Genomic DNA, 21,987 nt, shown 5'->3' with positions numbered 1-21,987 from the left:
GTGGTTAATTAATATGTAATTGTTTAAATAATATTTATTTTCAAATAAAACATATTTTCATATAATATACATATATATATATATATATTTTGTAATTGTTAGTAAATATTCTTTCAGCCTTTAGTCAGTATTTATTTATTTTTTTTATAATGCACTTACTGCTATATAATATAATAATTCTAATAATTAATTTATTGGTATGTAAATTGCACACTGTTTTTTATAGCCTTGTGAAATCACATAATCTCTGCTAAAAAAAGAATTGTTTACATTTTCAGAGACAAATATAATGCATTTTTGTTATTAAGAGTGTGGTTAGATACTTCATTAATCGTAGTATATAGTTATCATATATAGTTGTTTAATTTTGGTCTTTGTATTTTCATACTCAGAATAATACTTCAAACTGATTGCAGTATTAATATGTTATTTATATATAATGAATTTGTTTAATACAATATTTACTTTTTTTTATTTATGTTTTTATATTGTAAATGTTTGAAAATTATTCTGAGAGTAACAGTTTACACAATCAGCAGCTGCAGTTGCAAAGCACTTAATATTATAACTATTATTGTTAGTGTATATTGTAATTTTAATGTAATACTTTGTAGCAGTTTAATAGATAACCTGTGTGCTAGCCGACCTGTCACCTGCCATCACTTGTGTGTCACCTGTTTAATCAACTGTCACCTGTGTCCCCGTATTTGTCGTCGTGTCGTATAGTTTACGTTGCTTTGAATGTTTGTAGGTGGTAAAATGGTAGATGCTGACCAAACAAAGATGGAGTTAGAAGCAAGACTGCTAGAGAGTGAAAATAAGATACGGCACTATGAATCGATCATGAGGAATCGAGACCAGGAACTCAATATGACAAAGAAAGTGAGTAGAATAAAAGCAGTCACTCAGTCCTGTGTCAGTCAATCAGTTAAGCGATCAGTATAATACAAACTTACTAAATACAGCCATGCTACTTACAATACATGTCATATCATTATTAAGTACTTGACGGTATTGTATCATATTGCATCTTAACAGTGTGTGTTTTCATCACTTAAACCATTTTTAATAGTCAATAAATACTAATTTACTAATACAATAATATTCTTTTTTAATATATTTTTATTTGATTTATATCATACAATTGTTAAGAGGAGACTGTTAGCTCACAGATTTTTTTGTATTGAGCTCCTGCTCTGGATTTCCAAATTAATACCTAATAAAATTTTATAAGTTTTCTTAATTTGTTTTACTTTATATCTTTCTGTTTCCTTCTCAATTCTTTTTTATTTTAAATATTTTAGTTATCCATTAAAATAAATGCTAAATCAGTTACAACTGAATAAATTCGACTATAACAAGACTTATTTTTAAATTCTACCAGCCATTGACATTTATTTATTTCTATTGATAAAATTATTATCTTACCTGTAAAAACATACATTATAACTGCTTATTTACTTGTTGGTAAATTACTTTGTTCTGCATATATTATAAACTCATACAATTAAATATTCATAAATATTTTCTTCAGTTGTTAATATAATATCGATACTAATAGAAAAATAGATCAGTAATTTTTATAATTTTTTTAAATTTAATATATTTATACAAGTGTTTCTAAAATGGTGGGGTGACTATACGTTTTTGAATTCTACTTTTAAAACTAAACAAAACATATCCTTAGGAAAAATGGCAATTTCTCCTTCGTTCCCACCCTTGTTTGCCATTGTCTTATTTTTATATAAAAATTTATCTCAAGTTCAAATAGAGGAATCACGTTAATATGCTATAAGCATGTTTATAATAAAGTTTTAAAATTAGCAAAAATCAGGACTTACATACCTTTGCAAATAATAAAATGGCGGCCATTTTTATTTTTAAATGTGTTATATCTCCATAAATATAAGTTTTATCAAAACGTATGTTAAATGTTTTGGTAAAATGTTAAACCTTCTATTTTGAACAAAATGGCATTTTATTTTTTTTTAAATTGGTTAACAAATAGCCAAGTTATGGCAGAAAATTGATATAATTTTGTGTCTGTTTTCATGTCCTCCACTTTACATTTTATTTGATTAAATATTAGTTTATATAAAAATAAAATATCCACTTACCAACAATTATTAGTATAATAAGCGTTTTTGGATTATTCCTCCATCATCATGGAATACTGATTAATTATGCATTTTATAGTTGTGCATATAAATTTTTATAAATGGAAATTAAAATGAAAGTAAAATTTAAAATTATTACGTTCATAACAGTTGATTGTCAATATAAATTTGTTTGTTTTTTCTATATATATATATATATATAATTATTATTAATGACAAAAGAAGTATCAGTTTTATCTGAAAAACCTATACTCCTGTTGTCATTAACAATAATGTATATATAAAGAAAAAAAACAAAACAAATTTATAGAAAATAATAAATTCAAAGAAATAAAAAACCCTAGTAATAAAATTAAAAAATAAATCTCCATTAATTTAAAAAAAATGCAAACATATGCTCCAGGATGAATACAGTAAACAATATTTTAAACTAACTAATACCAATGCACCAATACTAAAAGCATTGCCTAAAATACATAAAGATAACATGCCCATAAGACCTCATAAATTATAAAAATACACCCACCTATAGTTTAAGTAAATTTTTATTCAGTAAATTAAAAGAGTACATTAATACTGATAATAAACATGATTTAAAAAATAGTTACCATTTAATAAATTAATTAATAATAAAAATATAAACAATACAACCAAATTTATAACTCTGGGTATAAAAGATAAGTATTCAAACACTGACACCAATAAAATTATAAACATAATTAATAATGCTCTAACTAAATTAAAAACAGATAATGAAATAATAAATTTATTAAATTTATGTGTTAAATTTAATTATTTTAAATTCAATAACAAATATCAACAGGAAAAAAGGTCTAAGTATGGGATCTCCACTTTCTGCTATTACAGCTGACATATTTATGAATGAATTGGAAAACATCCTTTTACCCAATATAATTAATAAACATCAAATTATCTTATACAAAAGATATGTAGATGATATTCTAATAACGTGTGATCAACAATATAATAATAAAGAGGACATAATAACTGAAGAAATTAACTCTTTAATAATGATATTAAATTTACTTTAAGCAGGGAAAATAATAATAGCATTGATTACTTGTATATAAAATTTAACAAAAATTTTAATAAGAATAATAAAATTAATGTTGAAATATATGTAGAAAAACAACCAAACAAGACACTAATACATTCTTTTTTCATCTGTGGAATCAGAAAATACCATTTTTAATTCATTGATTTACAGACCATGAAAATACTTAAAACATAATAATATAAAGCTAAAGAATGAAATAAATAACATTAAACATATCGCATTAAATAACAGTTACAATGCAAACTTACTTGAAAAATTATATACCAAAATAAAATACACATAAAGGACAAAATAAAACTAACAAATAATAATACTGTAGAAGAATATGCTGAAAAATAGAATTAAATATAAATTATAATAAGTTTAATAAAATATTTAAAACATTTAAATTAAAAGCAATGTATACAACTAATAGTAAATAATAAACTACATAAATAATAACGATCCTTCTAAAACAATAAAATATAATAATAAATATGATTTAGAAAAACAAGGAGTATATTAGTCTTAATGTGAAAATTGTGATTTGAAATATATTGGTATGACAAATCATTCATTCTTAATTAGATTTAAAGAACACATCAATTGCATAAATAAAAATAATAAAGATTAATCTAGCTTTGCTAAACACATTATAGAGAGTGGACATAATCACAATCCAAACAAATTTTTGAAATTTTGGAATACATTAATAACATTCATAAAACTAGTATATAATGAAGAAATTTCATATGTATATGAATAATAATAAACTTATAAATTAACAAATTAGAATTGATAATGATATTTTATTCAAGCAAATTATACAATAATTATTAATTATTAGGTTGGCTAACCGATTCAGTTAATACTGCATAACTGTTGTAAACATCTTACTGACAAAATGTTTTTCTTTTAACGTTGACTTATTGTAATTATTGAAAATCAACTGTTATGAACATAATAATTTTAAATTTTATTCTCATATTAATTCCCATTTATAAAGATTTATATAGACAACTATAAAATTCATAATTAATCAGTAATCCCTGATGATGGAGAAATAATCCGAAAGCGCTTGGATAGTCAATACTCACAATTGTTGGTTAGTGGATACTCTATTTTTATATTAATTGTATAATACCAACGATCCCAGATGTTAAGAAAATTGGATTTAAATATTAATTGTTTTTATTTATTATTTATTCTAATATTGTAAATTAGTATCAAATGAAATAATAATTATCTCACAATAAAATTTAACATTACATAATAATAAAACAAATGATATTAATTTTTCACTTTTGATCATTTTCCACAGTGACTAATATTGCTGATCATGTTAACAGTGTAAAAATAAAGCTTCTTTCAACAGGAATGGTGTTCAAAACTATCACAACCAGTGTATCTGGAGCGGCAAGAATCCTCATGGTACCTTCCAAAGTAGTCATCAACAAAGATTTTTCCTGAATATATGAGCAGGTGTTTTTAATGACTATCTTTTGGGTTTTGTCATTCTAGAAAATCATTTAAATGGAAAAAATTATCTTTCTCATTTGCTGAAAAACTTCCACATTTTTTTGGAACCTCAACAATTAAGAGGAAATATGTGGTTTCACCACGATGGAGCTCCAGCACATTTCAGATGGTATCAGATTTCCTGCATGAAACTTTCCAAGAAAAAATAGGTAGGCTCTGCAGAGGGCCTGTGCCCCAGCCTGCCCAATCACCTTACTTAAACCCTTTTGACTTCTACCTGTGAGGCCATTTGAAACATATTGTTTATGTAACTCAAATACTCAGCATTGAGGTCTTCAACAAAGGATCCAAAATAGATTTCAAGAAATTAGGAATACTCCTGGAATTTTTGAACGGTTAAGACAATGTCTCAGAAAAGATTGGAGATTTGTGTAATCTCTAAGATGGACACTTCGAACAATTCTTATAACTTTTAACAATTGTTAACTGTTTATTTTTAAAAAAGTATACCTAATGTTGTACAACAATTAACGTAAGATTATCACAGGTAGTTATTTTTTTTTTTTAATTATTAGGTCTGTTATTGTGAGAAAATTATTACTTAATTTGATACTAATTTACAATATTAGAATTAACAAAAGATAAAAACAAGTATTATATAATCGAATTGAACGTAAAGTGGAGGACATGAAAACAGACAAAAAATTACATCAATTTTTCTGCCATAACTCAACTATTTGTTGTTAACAAATTTAAAAAAATAAAATGTCATTTTGTTCAAAATAAAAGGCTTAACATTTTAACATACACTTTGATAAAACTTATATTTATGGAGATATAATGGATTGAAAAATATAAATGGCCGCCATTTTGTAATTTGCAAAGGTATTTAAGTCCTGATTTTTTGCCAATTTTAAAACTTTATTACAAAGACGCTTGGAAAATATTAATGTGATTCCTCTATCCGAACTTGAGATAAATTTTTATATAAAAACAAAAAACTGGCAAACAGAGGGAGAACAAAGGAGAAATTGCCATTTTTCCTAAGGATATTTATTCTTTAGATTTACAAGTAGAATCCGAAAAAGTATAGTCAGCCCCCCATTTTAGAAACACTCTGAGATTTAAAATAAATTTATTTTTTTATTTATGAATATATGTTACTACAATTTTTCAGTGATTTTTTGTTTAAAAAATATGTAAAAATGACTTTATTTTATTCTGTAAGTTTTTTTATTCTAAAACCTTCTTGTACACCTTAACACTAATGAAAAAAAAAATTATTGAAATTTGTTCATTTTTTAATAAATCTTAACTATAAATTTTAATTTTTGGTTCAGCTACTGCACTTGATGAACAGACAGACTTTCTCATTTAAAAAAAAAAATGTTATATGTTATATTTTTTCTCTACATTTGAATTGTCAACATTTTTATTAATTTTGTTGACCTCATTTAGTACATTGTAAAAGTAATCAATATAGTTTTGCAGTTGGAACCTAGTCAAGGAAGTAAACTGTCTTCTCTTTCTACCAGACAATTCCTCACATGAAAGTTATCAGAGAATATCATATTGAAAATAAAAGTATATAAGTTTTTTTATATTACTACTATATGATTGATATTATATTAACACAGGTATCGCATAGTACTCATTGATTTCCAGTGTAAAACAACACAAAGTGTAATTTCCCTTAAAGATGGTAGCAGTAATTCATTGGTATTTTGGCAAATCACCCTAATACTTATTTCTACTTGTTAATAGAATGAAGTAAATTACACTTTTACAATATGTTTCATCTATGCCTGTTTTGTTTACGACAAAAACTTATTCTTGTTTGGTCTCTTTCATCCCAGAATAATTAACATATCTGAGAAACTAGGTTTCCTACTACAGAAGTTCTGAAGTCAGTGCATTATTCATCTCTCTGATACATAAATATATTCGCTAATCACCACTATTTTGATCATCTCTGTCATTTGCTTTTTTTTAAATATAATGTTTAAACTAAATTAATGTCTTAAATATGTAATTATTGAGACAATTCACTGTTTCCACTGCCTGAATTGCCATAGTTAATTATGTTATGCAGTTATCTGAAATACATATTAACATCAGCAGTTAATAGCTTAAAAAACTAGGGAAAAGTTCATTCATTCAAGTAGAGAAAAATTCAAAAATTGATGAGCCATTCTTCTTCTAGCTAAAATACTAAGATAAAAGTCTACTACATATTAATCAGCTACATTAACCAGCTACTATAACTATGATAAATAAAACATTATTACTAGTGCACCATATCTGGTCATTTAATAATTTAAAAACCAGAATTATTAATAGAAGATAGTAATAAAAATAAGGTGAATATTTTCCATGATGTAGTTATAATCTGGAGACAGTGTATTAGGAACAGCAATGTCAAGTATTTTGGGGTAAGAACGTAACCTCTGACAGGATGATTACATAAAATACACCAGATATTTTAATACTGAATAAAAAAAACAAAACCAATATATTTCATAAATATTTTCAGCACCAGGAAATATTTGTTGAGATAAATAATATATGTGATTAGTAAGTTTATGTTGTACATACAGTATTCAAAATAATGGGCAAAACATGAAAAAAATCCTTGTTCAATCTGGAATATTTAATAAATAGGTTGTACATACAGCTAGAAAATGCAGTTTTTGCTGACAATGATAATAGTACAGAATGTATTAAGTATACTTGATGTAAAAGTTGATGTAGACTATTTACAAAACAAAAACAACAAACACATTTACAAAGCTTATAAACAAAAGTTGGTGTGGTGGCTTAATCTTGAAACCGTTATAAATTGTAATCCAAGACATGCAATTCTAAACATTAGTAAATAACAATATTGAATTAAAATGATTGAAACAACTCTAGGAGTTAGTAATTTAATAATGTGTATTGCTTCTTTTAACAGATCCACAATTAATTTTATAATTGAATAAAAACATTCTTTATTAAAATGAAACCTAATAAATAATATTTCATAATGTTTTTATGTATTTTGAAACAAAAATTTCACAGCAGAATTTTAACTATAACAGAACAGTACATAACACAACAAAAAATTCAGAAAAAATAAATTATATTTTAATGTGTTCTGATACTACGAGTTTCTTCAGATACTCATGGCTGGTTTTCAGTTTTTTTATAAGGTTAGTTACAATTGAAATTTCAAAAAATTCATTTCAACTAACCGAAAGTAAATTTAAAACCAAAGAAAGGAAAACAATATTTTTTTAGTAAAATATTTGGGTTGTTTATTTTTATTTATTTATTTTTTATTTTATTTTATTTATTTATTCTTTTTTTTGTAATTGATATTAAACATAAATAATTAATAAATAAGTATAATTTTTATTAATTATTAGTTTCATGTATCACTTATGTAGGGAATTGTACATTGCACTTCATTAGATTAGCTTTGCCAAACATTCATAAATAATTTTTTTTTCAGAGAAAATTCCATTATATGTGTAAATCTTTAATCATTTTTTTTATTCTTACATTTTTTGTTCTTTATTTTTAATAACCATATATTTCACTGTCATTTTGGTGTGATTTTTTTTTTACCAGTGTCAATCATCCTCACTCAAGCTTTTCACAGACATTTGTAATACAAAAAATTGTGTGGTCATTTATTGTATGTAAATATAGTTAAGTTAAATTTTGGATGGTGCTATATGGTGACAATCATAATTTTATTGAATAATTATTTACAAATAACTTTAATTGACATGCATGCACTCACGTATTATTTTAATGCATTAAAATAACTTTAACTTTAACTTTAACTTCTAAATTCGATGAGTTTGTAAATATCTTCTGACTTAAAAATAAATTAGCCAAAATCAGCGAAGCTGATTTTTATTAACATATCTATAACTTATTAGTATACAGAGTTTTATTTATTTTTAAATAATTTTTTACACCTTTAATTTATAGCATTTCAATAAACAAATTATATAACTTGTTTTAATCAACTAGTAATTTTATCCCTTGTAGCAGATACAGAGTCTTGTCAGAAACTAAACTAGTGATAAACTTTTAACAGCAAATTGATTAAATTAAATTTCTAATGAAAAATAATAATAGCTTATGAATTGCTCACATTATTTTTTTATGAATTTTGCTAAAATGTATTATTAATACCATGATTAACAGCATGAAGCTTCACTTCACTGAAAATATTTCAAACACCTTGCACAAAATCCAGCTTGAAACAGACACTTTTCTGTAAACTCCTACAAACTGCTTTTCTTGAGCTCTTAGATTGATTGTAACTCCATCTGCTACTGACAATTTATTATATTCAGTATATAGATAAATAAAATAAATAATTTTCCATTCTAAATAGTTAACAAACTAGTTCTGAACAAATAATGTAAATAGATATTCACTTCTTTTATCTTACTATTCTTTACACCAATAACAGAGAAAATTTTGTCTTGAATTTTTCCTAAGTTGAGATCAGGATGCTGCTACTGTTCCACACTTTTGTCAGATTCTAGCTCATAATGATGGTTTTAGGTTGTACCAAATCATCATCCTTTGAAAAAGAATGTTCACAGGAAAAAAAAAACCTTTTTTTTTCTTGTGTAACTACGTAGGCTGTCTGAGAACCCATGTTAGGAACTTCTAAAAATTAAATTTTATATGGATTATGAAATCAACTTCATAAATACATTATATTTTTAATGGTTTTGTAACTATTATTCAATTTTCTTCTTGAATAACATCAATGTAAAATTCTATAGAGTTAGAATTGAAAACTGAAATGAAATCTCACAGATTCCCCTGTGAGCAGTAAGACTTATTTTGACATTTATAAATGTATTATCCAACTCATAAAAATTCACAAAATTCTATAAACTGTTATTTTATTGGTATAACACATATTAGTAATTTTTTGATGGGATAAGAATTTATTAAAAATAAAATTTATCTCTAGTGTCTTCTTCATTAGTCCACTGTTCTTGTGAAACATTACAACCATTCTAGTTTTTGACATTGTTAAATGAATGACAGTATATTTTTAAATTACTGGTTGACGAGATGTTTTAATCAATGATGAGGTGACTAATTTAATAGTTTTTAAAGCAGCATGGTTATTATTTACATCGCTTGCTTATTCTTTGTCCTATTAGTTACTAGACAATTCTTGTGTTAGAAATTTTGCTTCACTGAGTTCCTGCAGAGTCCCTTGAAAACTATTATTTGATTACTATCACAATTATTATCACTATCTTAAAGTGTGATTTAAGTAACTCTATCAATAAAACCTGGTGAAAATTCAGAGATACTTAATCCCTAACTCTTCCTTTCATCAATGCTCTTACACCAAATGTACACCTTCTCAAATGATCTAATTTTTAATCAGAGCTGCTTTTCTAAATAAAATAAGTTGAGTAACTTAATTTCACTTATATTTAAATATACTTATTTTTGAATTATTCATTATGAACAAAAATACTGGTGTTAGATTACAGTTAAGCATTTATTTTATTTTTATATTATTTTTTAACACTTATAAAATAATCTTGTTTTATTTTTGTTGTAATTAGCTGTAACTGTAGCATAGTAGTAGAATGTCTTATAACAAATTCAGTTGATCATACATGTATTACTTTTTTATAAAATGTCTGATAATATTTTAAATGATTAATCTTACTGAAATAATTATCAAATTTATATTTAATTTTTACGTAAACTAATTTTAATAAGGTGGGTTAATTGATTGATTCATGTGATAATCTGAAGTCTCCAAACTCTGATGCAGTTTTCTCAGTTCAGTGTTCAAAGATACCTATATCCACTGTCCATGTATTGAATATTCTTATTTGAGAGTTACAAAAATTGTTAGTACTAGCCTTTTATGTGGGGGTTATTAGTTCAAGACCTGGTGGTGTAATTTAACACACCACCAGCTCCTTGATATTACTCATATTTCTGTTCACTATTCTTTTGTTTGTTTTAATTAAATTACATCTTGGTCAAACAATCTAGGGTTATAACAAACTAAAAATACATTCATTATATAAACAATAGTGCAGCTGCCTATGGACTCCAAATCAAGAAAGTCTCACTAGGTATTTGGGGCGTACCCCGGTCGGTAAGGTAGATGAAAATTTGTTCTTATATTTTAATTATTTGTTTCCTTTCTATCATTACTTATTTTTTTAAAGAAAAAGTAATAATAAATAGTTGTAGACAATGTTAAAGCACACGCATAATTTTCTGTATGCCTTATTTTTGATTATATAATGGTAAATTTAAAAACAAATGTCATTTTAGATATAATCTTTTTATTAATTTTCATGCTCTTGATGATAAATTTATTTTAACTGTATTATATTTTACAGTTTTCTTAGTTTCTGTGCTTTTATATATTTCAATATTATTAAATTTTACCTTTCAATCTAGAGGATTTAATTTTTTTTAAATGTAATATTTAGAAAATTTAAACAAAAATTAAAACAAATACTTTCAATTCTGAGAACAATGAATGTGTTTAATTTATAGCAAAAAATTCATCTATTCATCCAGAACTAGTTAATGATAAATCACTATATTTTTATTAATTTTAATTATTAAAATTTGTAATTCAAAATAGATGTGAATATTATAAAATTTAGTGAAGATTTAAAATTTATTTTAAGTATTATTTATACTTTATGCGGGTATATATATTCAATATACTTCATAGTTTCATATATGTATGAATGTAATGGTACTTGACATACATACGTCTGAGTTTTAATGAAGAATTTTAAATGTATAAATTATGCTTATTTGTTAATTTAATTCTTTCAGATTTTTTTTCTATTTTAGGTATTTTCCTTTTTATTATTTAAAAAAATAACAAGTTAATACTAATTACAACTACAGTTTAAAATTTTTGTATTCATCCAGTCTTATTGCACTGGGAATGGACATAGTACTAAACTATTAATGAGCTGCCTAAGATAAAGGGTCTTAATCAAGAAAGTAAGACTGGAAACCCTTACTGTGATTTTTCATTTATACTTGGAATATTTCAGTTAGTAAGGTTCTGTATAAAAAAGAAAATTTATTTATTTGCACCTCTAATCAAAGTTATTTATAATTAACTATTACTTATCTTAAAAGCAACTATTACTTATCGTAAAGCAATATTTAGTAAATTTTCTCTGTGGATACTTGACTGTTTACTACTTTTAGAATTCAGCAACTAACAGTAAAAATTATTGATATCACTGTAAGGTAGATGTCATTGTAAAAAAAAAGACTTCATAACATCCTGTATTGAAAAAAAGCTGGGAATCTATTTTAGTTTTATTAAATTAACAAATATGCATCATACAATAATTTGAATAGTGTACTGTAGGATAAGTCTTTTTAGGATAAAAATAATATTGTGTTTGGTTGTATGTATTAAGTCGTATACATGTTATTATCAGTTTTTATTGGAAAAAAATAATTAATTGATATTTTATTCAATTTTGTCTTGAACTTACTTTCGGTAAATCATCACTTAAATTTTTTTTTTTAATATTTGTAGAAACAGATTTTACCTATTAAAATCTTTTTACTGCAGTAGAAGTTATTGCAGTACAGAATATTATTAGTGCCATAACTTAGGAGATATGTAATTACATTAATCATTATATAATGGAATATAATAACATTCACAACAGTAATCACTAGGTTTGGTTATCACAGAATCATAACTCATGAAATCACCATTATTACTCTACAACACCCATTATTAAATACAATCACTAACACTGCTCTTAATGCTGCTTCTTCACTACTGTTTGTTATCATGCAACCAAACGTTATTTTAAATAACTTATTATGTTTTTTTTTTTTTTTAATACAACAGTAATGTTCTTATGATGCTTTACAAAAATTTAATAGTAGATAAATAAAATATTTGATGGTATATTAATTCTTCTTTTTACCTGTAAATTTTATATAATTTAGTAGTTTATATTTTTCTCACAACAGCTTTTAATCTTGTACCTTTTTACAACTTCTTTAGTGTTCTTTAAATTTTTATTGACTAAACACATTTTTCATTACTCATACAAAATGTTATTTTTTTTTTTTTAGTAACTTAGTGACTAATTTTTTTTATTATTATTCATCACAAATTATTCACCAAAATTCATTTCACTCACTTTTATTATTGTTAATATTTTATTAATTTAACTATTTATTATTTATTTTTTTTTAGTTAAATCTTTTTGTAACTTATATACCTTTTAAATGGTAATCAATTAAAAAAAAAAAAAAAAACACATTCAAATTGGGAAGAACTTACCAGAGTGTTTATATAAGTGTATTAGTATATTTATGTTCCCTTTTCTGCCTAGCCCTATTCCAAGTAGCATTACACTTCTATTCTTTCCTTTCTTATCCATCCATTTAGTTTTAGGTCTAATACTCTTCCATGTTTAAAATCATCCACCACCATTTCATCTTCTTGATAATCATCTTCTCTTAGAGCAGGGGCGCAGCAGTTCAGTAAATTAAAAAATGTTGACCATATCTAAATTTATTTTGAAATGTTTTTTTCTCAGAAATATAGTGTAATAGATAAAATATTAATGTAACTGGTAGAGAACTTTTATTTATTTTTGTGAATAAACTATAGAATGATTAATTTAGTGAATAACTGAAGTGGATTCTAACCTCATTATTACTGAAGTGATTATTACTGAAGTGGATTCTAACCTCATTTTCAACAGACTTCAATAAATATAAATTTTTCAATTGGATCTGTGTGTTTTTTAATGTATTTTAAAGATTAATCTTCACTGAATCAACATATTCAATGATTTTTTTTTTTTAAGGAAGTTCTTGTAGTGGCCCTGCTGCAAGTCTTTTTTTAGCACAAGTAGAAAACGTTTTAATCGATAAATTAAGTTGCTTACATTGAAAATTTAAAGTCATTTATCATTATTATTACTACTACTCACTGTTAAGATTGTTATATCAGTATAATACTATCTGATATTATTTAAAATTTCAACTTATCTATATTCAAAAATTTAAGAAAATTAATAGAAAAAGATACATAAGCTTAGTTTAATACTAGGAAAATATAAATATATATTCTGTAAAAATGAAACGCATATTTTCGTACTCTATTAAGTCTTAATTCACACTTGTTAGTATCTGCCTATAATGTTCTTTTCTTAATTTTATCAAGTCCCAAGTCTTCTTGTGTTAGCTTTTATTCTATACAAATTTTTCCCATATGAGCAGCATATTTTGAAATCCGATTTATATTTTAAATAAAAATAAAACTAGAAAATATAAAATTTGTTGTTTTTTTTTTTTATATTTAAAAAGTGAAGTGTTCAATACTTTTACTTTGTACTACTCACTTCTTGGTACTACAGCCCATGCAGGACCTTGGTCTCCATTTTGGTTTCATAACAGACAGGGTTAAATTGTAATTCTATACCCAATCCTCAATCAGGAGGACCAGGGTTTTTCTGTCACGGATTTTCTTCCTTTAGGCTAGGGCGCTGGAAATTTGCCCTCGCCCATCCCCTACAGGAATTTGCTGCACATGTAGAGATTAAATCTTAATTCAATCATTTTTTAGTATTTAATGATTGTTAAAGAACACACCTACTAGACATCAGCGCACCCACTAAGACTCAAAAATGTTCAACACAGGCTTTGGACCAGCTTTGGCAGAGTTGCAATACCTTATCGATTCTTCTATAAATTTTCATTTCTAGAAGTCAGTTTCAAATTATTGATTATTAAGGTTTTGATAGTTATTTTTAATTTGGTGGTAATTTCACACAATTTGTAAAGTATATATGTTAATTTTTTTACCTTTTAGATCAGTTTATTAAGTTAGTTTATTTTTTTTTAAGTGCATACTTACTCACCTATATAAAGATTATTATTTGCATTTATGATCTGTAAGTAAGGTTATAAAGTTGTTTTTTTTTTGTTCATAGAATAATTTATCTTTAATGAAGATACTAATTCATGTCAGGATTATTATTTCATTATAAGTATTATTTAAGAAATGAAATTTTAAGGTGCAAGATATTTGATATTAAAAAAAAAATTCTTTTGAAATATGCAATATATAAACTCTTATATTCACATCAACTCTGTAAAATTATTCTGATGTAAATGAAAAACTTCTAAACTCAGCATAAAAAGATTTTGTTATATTAACTAAATACAAGCCTGTCAAACGACAAAAACTGTCTTAGCATGTTTCAGTTTCTTTTAATTATAGTCCTGGTATTAAAATGTTGAATCCTTCCATTGTTCTTTGTGTAATTGGTTTAGTTTCATCATTTTCTCAGAACTGATATCTAATCCAACACTTAGCATTTTATAGCATTATCTAATTTAGAATTAATGTTTTATTCACCAATCTTTAATATAATTTTTATATCATCTTTACATTTTCATTCACCGTTTCCAATGATACTATCTGTTGATCTATATTGTATATGAATTTGTTGTAAAACTTGTAGTACTGAGTTACTGAAAAATTGTCACTTTTTTATTTTTAGTTGCCACATCAATCTAATTTTAATTCTGAATTTTCAAGAGTGCAGTTTTAATGTAATCATTGTATATGCAGTTTAATTTATACTGAAAGGAAACTGAAATTTTATCTTCATAAGTTGCTATATTATTTTGTACATTAAGTTGCAGTATTGTAGTTTATTATTTCCAGCTATGATAGTTTCTTCTTAATAAATACACTAATTAAATATCATTCATTTCAAGTGATTAAATCTTTCATATAAAGCAATAAGATACATTCGTTATCAGAAAAACCTTCCTCAACATTAGCTCACAATTCAGCATCATAATCTGAGTGTTATGCAGTAAAATCTGAAAAGTGCTATGCTTCTCCTTAATCTTAGAGATCAATTATAATCTTTTTTATCTGTTACCCTCTTTCTGTTTTGTTACTTTTCTTGTTACCAGTAATTTTTCTATTTTTCTTTCTGGCAAACTGCTTTATATGTAACATCCCAACCCTCATTTAAATGCCTCTAATAATCTTTTTTTTTCTTATTAAGTAATAACAATGCTTCTCACTCATAAATCAGTTGGCTTTAAACACTGCAATTTCTGTGCACCTTAACATTTAATTCTAATTATTAATTTTATTTATTTGTTATTTTATGTTTATCTTTTTTTAAAGAATTAATGTGTACAGTAGTACATGTACTATGTGAATTTTATTTCAAGTAATACTGAAATGTCAATTAGGTATACTGAAATACATTAGCATAAAACAATTTAAAAATGTTTTATCAAACAAATTTTTATTGCTACATGGTCAAGGAAATGTTCTTCTTGAGGTAATTGTCTATTAAATGTTCATAACATCTTCTTACCTTGTAGGCTATAAAAGTATATTTCACAACTGTTATTTGTAGTATAGCTACTTTAAAACTGACTCAATAATAAATTCTTTATTGTATTTTGTGATTTTATAAATTTTCATTATTTTTTTTTCATTTTATTTTAGTTTATTGGGCTATATAAGAATTTGAATTAACATATACTTAAGTAGACTTTCTTCAAAAATCCTGATATGATTTATTGATATTTTAAAAATTTTTGTCATAGTTTCTTATGTTTTTATTTAGAAAACAAAAAGTTTTGATACAAATGTTAGTTTTTGTGTCGTCAGCACTACCAATCTTTTTCTTTTTTTTTAAAAAAATAGTTTGCAAGTAATCAGTTGAAAAAAGTTAATTATTCTTTTAATTAATTATATGTTTAGAATAAATTCAAATAATCATAATATGAATACAGTGCTGAAATTAATTTTACATTTCTTAACTTAGTTTATACGTGTAAGATGTATTTTAACTGAAGTTATTTAGATGGTTTGAAACAAACTGTCATGAAATTAACCTTAGCTATATGTTGAAGTCTTTGTCAGGCTGTTAAATGTAGGAAATTGGTATATCTTATGTAAATAAACCTCATTAAACTGAATTGGTGACATTCAAATTTAGGATGTCCCGTTGCTGATATACTTTGAAACATTCAACTTCTTTTATTGATAATAGTTATTTCTCTTTTTCAGTTTATCTTTATGTACCTTCCTGGACCTTGTTATTTCATTCCATCAAACCCTTTGAACTTTTTTTTTACTTAGCATATATTTCAAAAAAAACTTTTTGATTGGTAAAGAATGAAAAAATTACATTATGTTAATGAAGTAATACATTTATCCTATCATTTTACAATAACTGAGTTTTTAATATATATTTATCTTCTTTGATTCAAATATTATGAATCTCATCTTGAACTGATTCATATTCTCAGTTATATCATTTGGTCCAAATCCTATGAATGCATTGTTATGAAGGAATGAAAGATTTTGAGAAGAAATTCACTAGTATTACAATTATAAAAAACAAAATTAATTAAAAGTATTAATTTTTCTTTAATTTTATCTAAACACTTCTATAACACAAATATACTCGTACATCTATAATACACTGTTATTGAAAAAAATTGTTAAACAAGATTATCCTTAAAAACCATCTACAAAGATTTTACTTAAAATCTAGAATTAGATGGCTATTTCATTTGTTTAACAGTCATCATCAGTAGATAATGAGGAAAAGTACATAGAAGAAAACTAATTAATTAAATTAAAAAATAACTGAAAAAGGAAATAATAACAATAAATATTAATTGTCCAATAAACATTAGTTATATGAGTATTTTTAGAATATCAGTAAAAAATACAAACAAATATTGCTATTTTAAGCAACCCCAGTAGAAAGAGTAGATTTAGCTTAAAAGCAACCAAGCCACTGAAAATTCCATTTCAGACTGCATGCCACAACTTAATGTAGGTCTCATTAATGACTTTCAGTAGTTTAGATGTTTTAAGGTAAATTTACACTTTCTATTGGGACTGTCTGAAGCAACAACAATTGTATTTCTTACTCTTATTCTGTAAGTACTGTTTATTTATCAATTAATACTTTTTAATTCTTCTTTTTTCATTTATGTATTTAATTTTTTTATGCATATTTCTCAAAATCTTTTGATGATTATTGTTTAACAATCAAAATGACTATCTAGTTTTAGACTTTAAATAAAATTTTTGTAAATGGTTTTGGCTGTAAAGTTGCTTTACAATTTTCCTCTATAATAGTTACATGTTAGTAATTATTTTTTTACAAATATAAATTATATAATCTTTAAATTAAAAACATAAAACCTAATTTTCCCCTCTTTGTTGTGAGTTCTACTCAATCAATTATGATTTTTTTTTATATATCAATGATTTTTATTGTAAAGGTTAATTAGTTCTATTTGCTTACCAATTTTCTTAAGATGTTAATTTTTTTTTAATATATCAACTTTTAATGATTCTACATCACCTTGATGTTGATAAACAATTTACTGTAACTTATTTTTCAAATTAACTCAGCTTCTTAACATTAAATATAGCTAATATTCAAGAATATTTAAGCAATTATTGATTCATTCAAATGTTAAGTGATTTCTAGTATTAGTTAAATAATTAAGCACAGTATTATAAATTGTGGCTGAATATTTTTTCTATTTGTTTATTTTAAAACACAAGTCCAGTTTAAGTAATTGAATTGAGTGTTGAAGAGTTGAATATTATTTCAGTATTAAAATATAATTTAATTTTGAATATTGTTTATTTTGTTAACATTAAAAAATAAACAACAAATTTCTTTCATGATTTGTCGCTTTAATGATCTATAGCTAAAAAATAAAAAATAGTCCAGTCAGAACATAAATTTTAGAAATATTAATTATTTTGATACAAAATTACAATCATATCATCTGTAAAACCAGATTGTAAAATTGGAAAACCAGATTTCGGTTTTGTAACTTTTTTTATTTGTTTGCTTTATAAATATCTTTCTATTTCTGTCAATAGAAAATGCTCATCTGTGAGACACACTCAAGCTAACAAAAGTTTTACAGTATTAAGAAGGTATGATATGTGTTTGTACTGGAAGAGTTTGATGTCACACTCAAGCTAACAAAAGTTTTACAGTATTAAGAAGGTATGATATGTGTTTGTACTGGAAGAGTTTGATGTCAAAGCTTGTATTTTCCATTTCTTATTCCATTCATGAACTAAAACGAAAAAGAAATTAAAAATTTACATTTAAAAACCTGCTGAATATAATTTTACAGTATAGGAACTTATCATTTCATCATACTGGTTTTATATCAAATCTAGTCACAGTATCACAGAAAACATTAAAAAATGAAAATTTAATGTATAGTTTACATGTTATCAAATATTAACTGTGATCAGAGTTACCATTCAGAGTTAGACTAATAAATTACATAGTGTTTTATTAATTATAACTTATAATTCTTTCTTTTTCCTCAAAAAAATCATTCTTTGATATTTTTCAAATTTATTAAAATCAAATATAAAAGCTTTTTTGACTAACTCTTAAAAATTAATTAAGCTATTCAAAGACTGCTAAAAGAGAAAGATATTCAAGAGTTTTCTTACATTCAACAAAAGAACTACCATATTTCAAGAGAGAATAAGACACCGTCTTCAACTATTATTTACATCTTCCAGGAAAACTTGTTCTAGATAACATCACTATGATACTTTTTCAGCTGGTTTCGCAGTTGATAACTAACGTCTCTCGGTTATCCTCATAACAAAATTACTTCTTTCAGTTTAATGGATCAGACTCTATCATATCATAATTTCTTCACTTCATTAGACATTCTGATATCAATCTTTACCTTTTGATGAATATTATTTCCTTATTATTATTGAAGACCTTGGTTACAGTTATGGTAGTAACCATTTTTTTATTGAGGTATAAAAAATGTGAATACTTTTTTTTTACTGTAAGTATAATTAAAAGAAGAATAATTACATTTGTTTTTAATTTTTTTTAAATCATCTAAAAAAGTAAAACTAAAGGAATATCAACACATAAAAAGATATAGTTGGAGTGTATGTTATTCTCTTATCATTCATTTCCACCTCATTTTCTAATGAGGCTGTTGGACAAATTTTAGGACAGTGATTGATTAGTTTACTTACTGGACTTATTACTTACAAAAATAATTTAAATCATGCAAATATTTTACATGTAGATATTAAATTTATATAATAAAATCAGCTAATGAGATTGATAATCTTCTACTTAAGAAATTTAAACACCAAAATAGAAGATTCCCTTTTTTGAGTCTTTTCTCTCCTATGTAGTTTCTGATTTATTAGGTTTAGTTTTAAAAATTTTTAAGGACAACATAAAACAAGGTTACAGAGTCAGAAGAACAGTACGGTAATAAAAAAAAGGTTTTAAGGCTTAGTTAAAACTTTATAAAAATGGATAAACCTTATAAAAATGGTTAGTTAAAACCTTATAAATTATGGATTATAGTATTATAATTAGATTCATGAAATTAAATTCCAACTTAATCCTAAGATAATTGTACAAAAAGTATCAATACAAAATAGATAATAAAATAAAAATGATTATGATATTATTATCATAAGCAGATCATTATATCATTAATCATTTTATCATAATTTTTCTTTATCATATCATTTTAATTATATCTTCAATATAATTTGAAGATAATAAAACAATTTTGATTTGATGCTACAAAAATTTTAAAAAAACTGCAAACATTTTTCTTGATTTGAAGTGTAATATCTCACATTATACTTACATCTATTAAAATATCTATTAATTTTATTCATTTATATACTTATTAAGATTTCATGTAATATGTATAATAGATATTTCTTTGAATGATCTTTGAAACTGTGTTAATATAATATGAATGTAATGATACATGGGTGCATAGCACTCATTATAACTGTGCAATAAAAAAAATTCTTTTAATCCATTAAAGAATTTCTGACTTGAAATATTTTTTGAAAAAATTAGATACACAATATATTAAAAAATAATCAGCGTTATGAAGTTTGACTGACTGCTTAATGCAATTTAAGAAATTAAATTAATTAGTTTTAAGTACAAATCATGTAAGCTGAACATAAAGCAACAAGTAACGAAGAAATTTTATTTTTAGAAAAAACCTTTTAAGACTTTTATAATTTTATAATTGCATTTATTATTTTTATGAATTTTACGATAATTTCATAACAAAAAAATTGCTTTAATTATTTCTGTGTAATATGTTGAAATAGAATTCTTAAATATTTGATAACAGTTGGATCCTTTCTCTTTCATTTTTAGCTTATATATTTTATCTGTTTTCCTTTAAAAATTCTGACCTCAACTAATTCATAATTAGTATAAGCAAGATATTTTAGGTAATTTCATTTATCTAGTTTTAATTTTTTTTTAAATAAATTTCAAGTGCCATAACTGTTATATCATTAGTACTGCTATTATTTTTTTTTTTTTTCATAACAAACTGTGTTTTTTATCTATATTTTCTTTTATTTTATTTTTATACTTTTTCATTCAGTTACATTGCTGAAATTTCTTATAGTAACTGTTTTTCTATCACATTTCCCATCACTGAAAATCAATAAATGACAGATTGTTGATTCATATTTAAACTAACATAAAACAAGGAAGACCACACAGCACATATGTAAAACAAAATTGTTTCATAGTTTGACAGATAATAAATCAGAACTTCAAAATACATTTATAATTATAACATATATAATTCACTTATACATGTTAAAATAGTTTATAATCAAATCCCTTAACTAAATTTAGTTAACATTTTTTTATTTATTTTTTTTAATAATTCCTCTTACCTTCAGGTGAAGAAATAAACTATATTCTTTTTACATAATCATATTTATTTTATTGGATAGAATTTTAATTTTGGAAATAAATTTATTAAAATTTAATCTTAAAATGTATTCTTTTAATATTCTTGTAAAATTTATTATTTTGTGTTAGATAGTTATATTAATTATTCAAAAAAATAAAAGCGTGTTAAAGATTATAAAGCCACTGAAAGAAATTGATTTAAAAACTCTTAATTCATTCATTCAATGTGTTGTTCTTTTTTGGTTATCGGTTCAGGAATTAAAAGCAACAAATGAAATGCTTAGAACTCTTCAACTTCAGTTAGAAAAAGCACTACAAAATCAAAATTCAGGAGACTCCAAAAATAGTACAATGACAGCGATTCTGGAAACAAAGGATGCAAGAATCGCCACTTTGGAGAAGGAAGTGAATTTACTGGAACAGGAGTTGGCTAGGGTTCGGGAGAGTGTGGGACAAATATTTCCTCCATCTCCCATCATAGATTCTACACTAGGATTTAATA

The 21,987-nt window shown here is 24.4% G+C and overlaps 1 protein-coding gene across 1 annotated transcript in view; it reads left to right on the top strand.

Annotated features, from left to right (window-relative positions):
- brp (ELKS/RAB6-interacting/CAST family member bruchpilot) overlaps positions 1 to 21,987 on the top strand; it is a 252,472-nt gene that overhangs the window by 153,522 nt on the left and 76,963 nt on the right. The gene's annotated exons all lie outside the window — the stretch shown is intronic.

This window comes from Lycorma delicatula, chromosome 3 (assembly GCF_047948215.1).
Source record: "Lycorma delicatula isolate Av1 chromosome 3, ASM4794821v1, whole genome shotgun sequence".
Lineage (NCBI taxonomy): Eukaryota > Metazoa > Arthropoda > Insecta > Hemiptera > Fulgoridae > Lycorma > Lycorma delicatula.
Note: the sequence above shows the minus strand (reverse complement) of the source record. Positions and strands in the feature narration are given on the sequence as shown.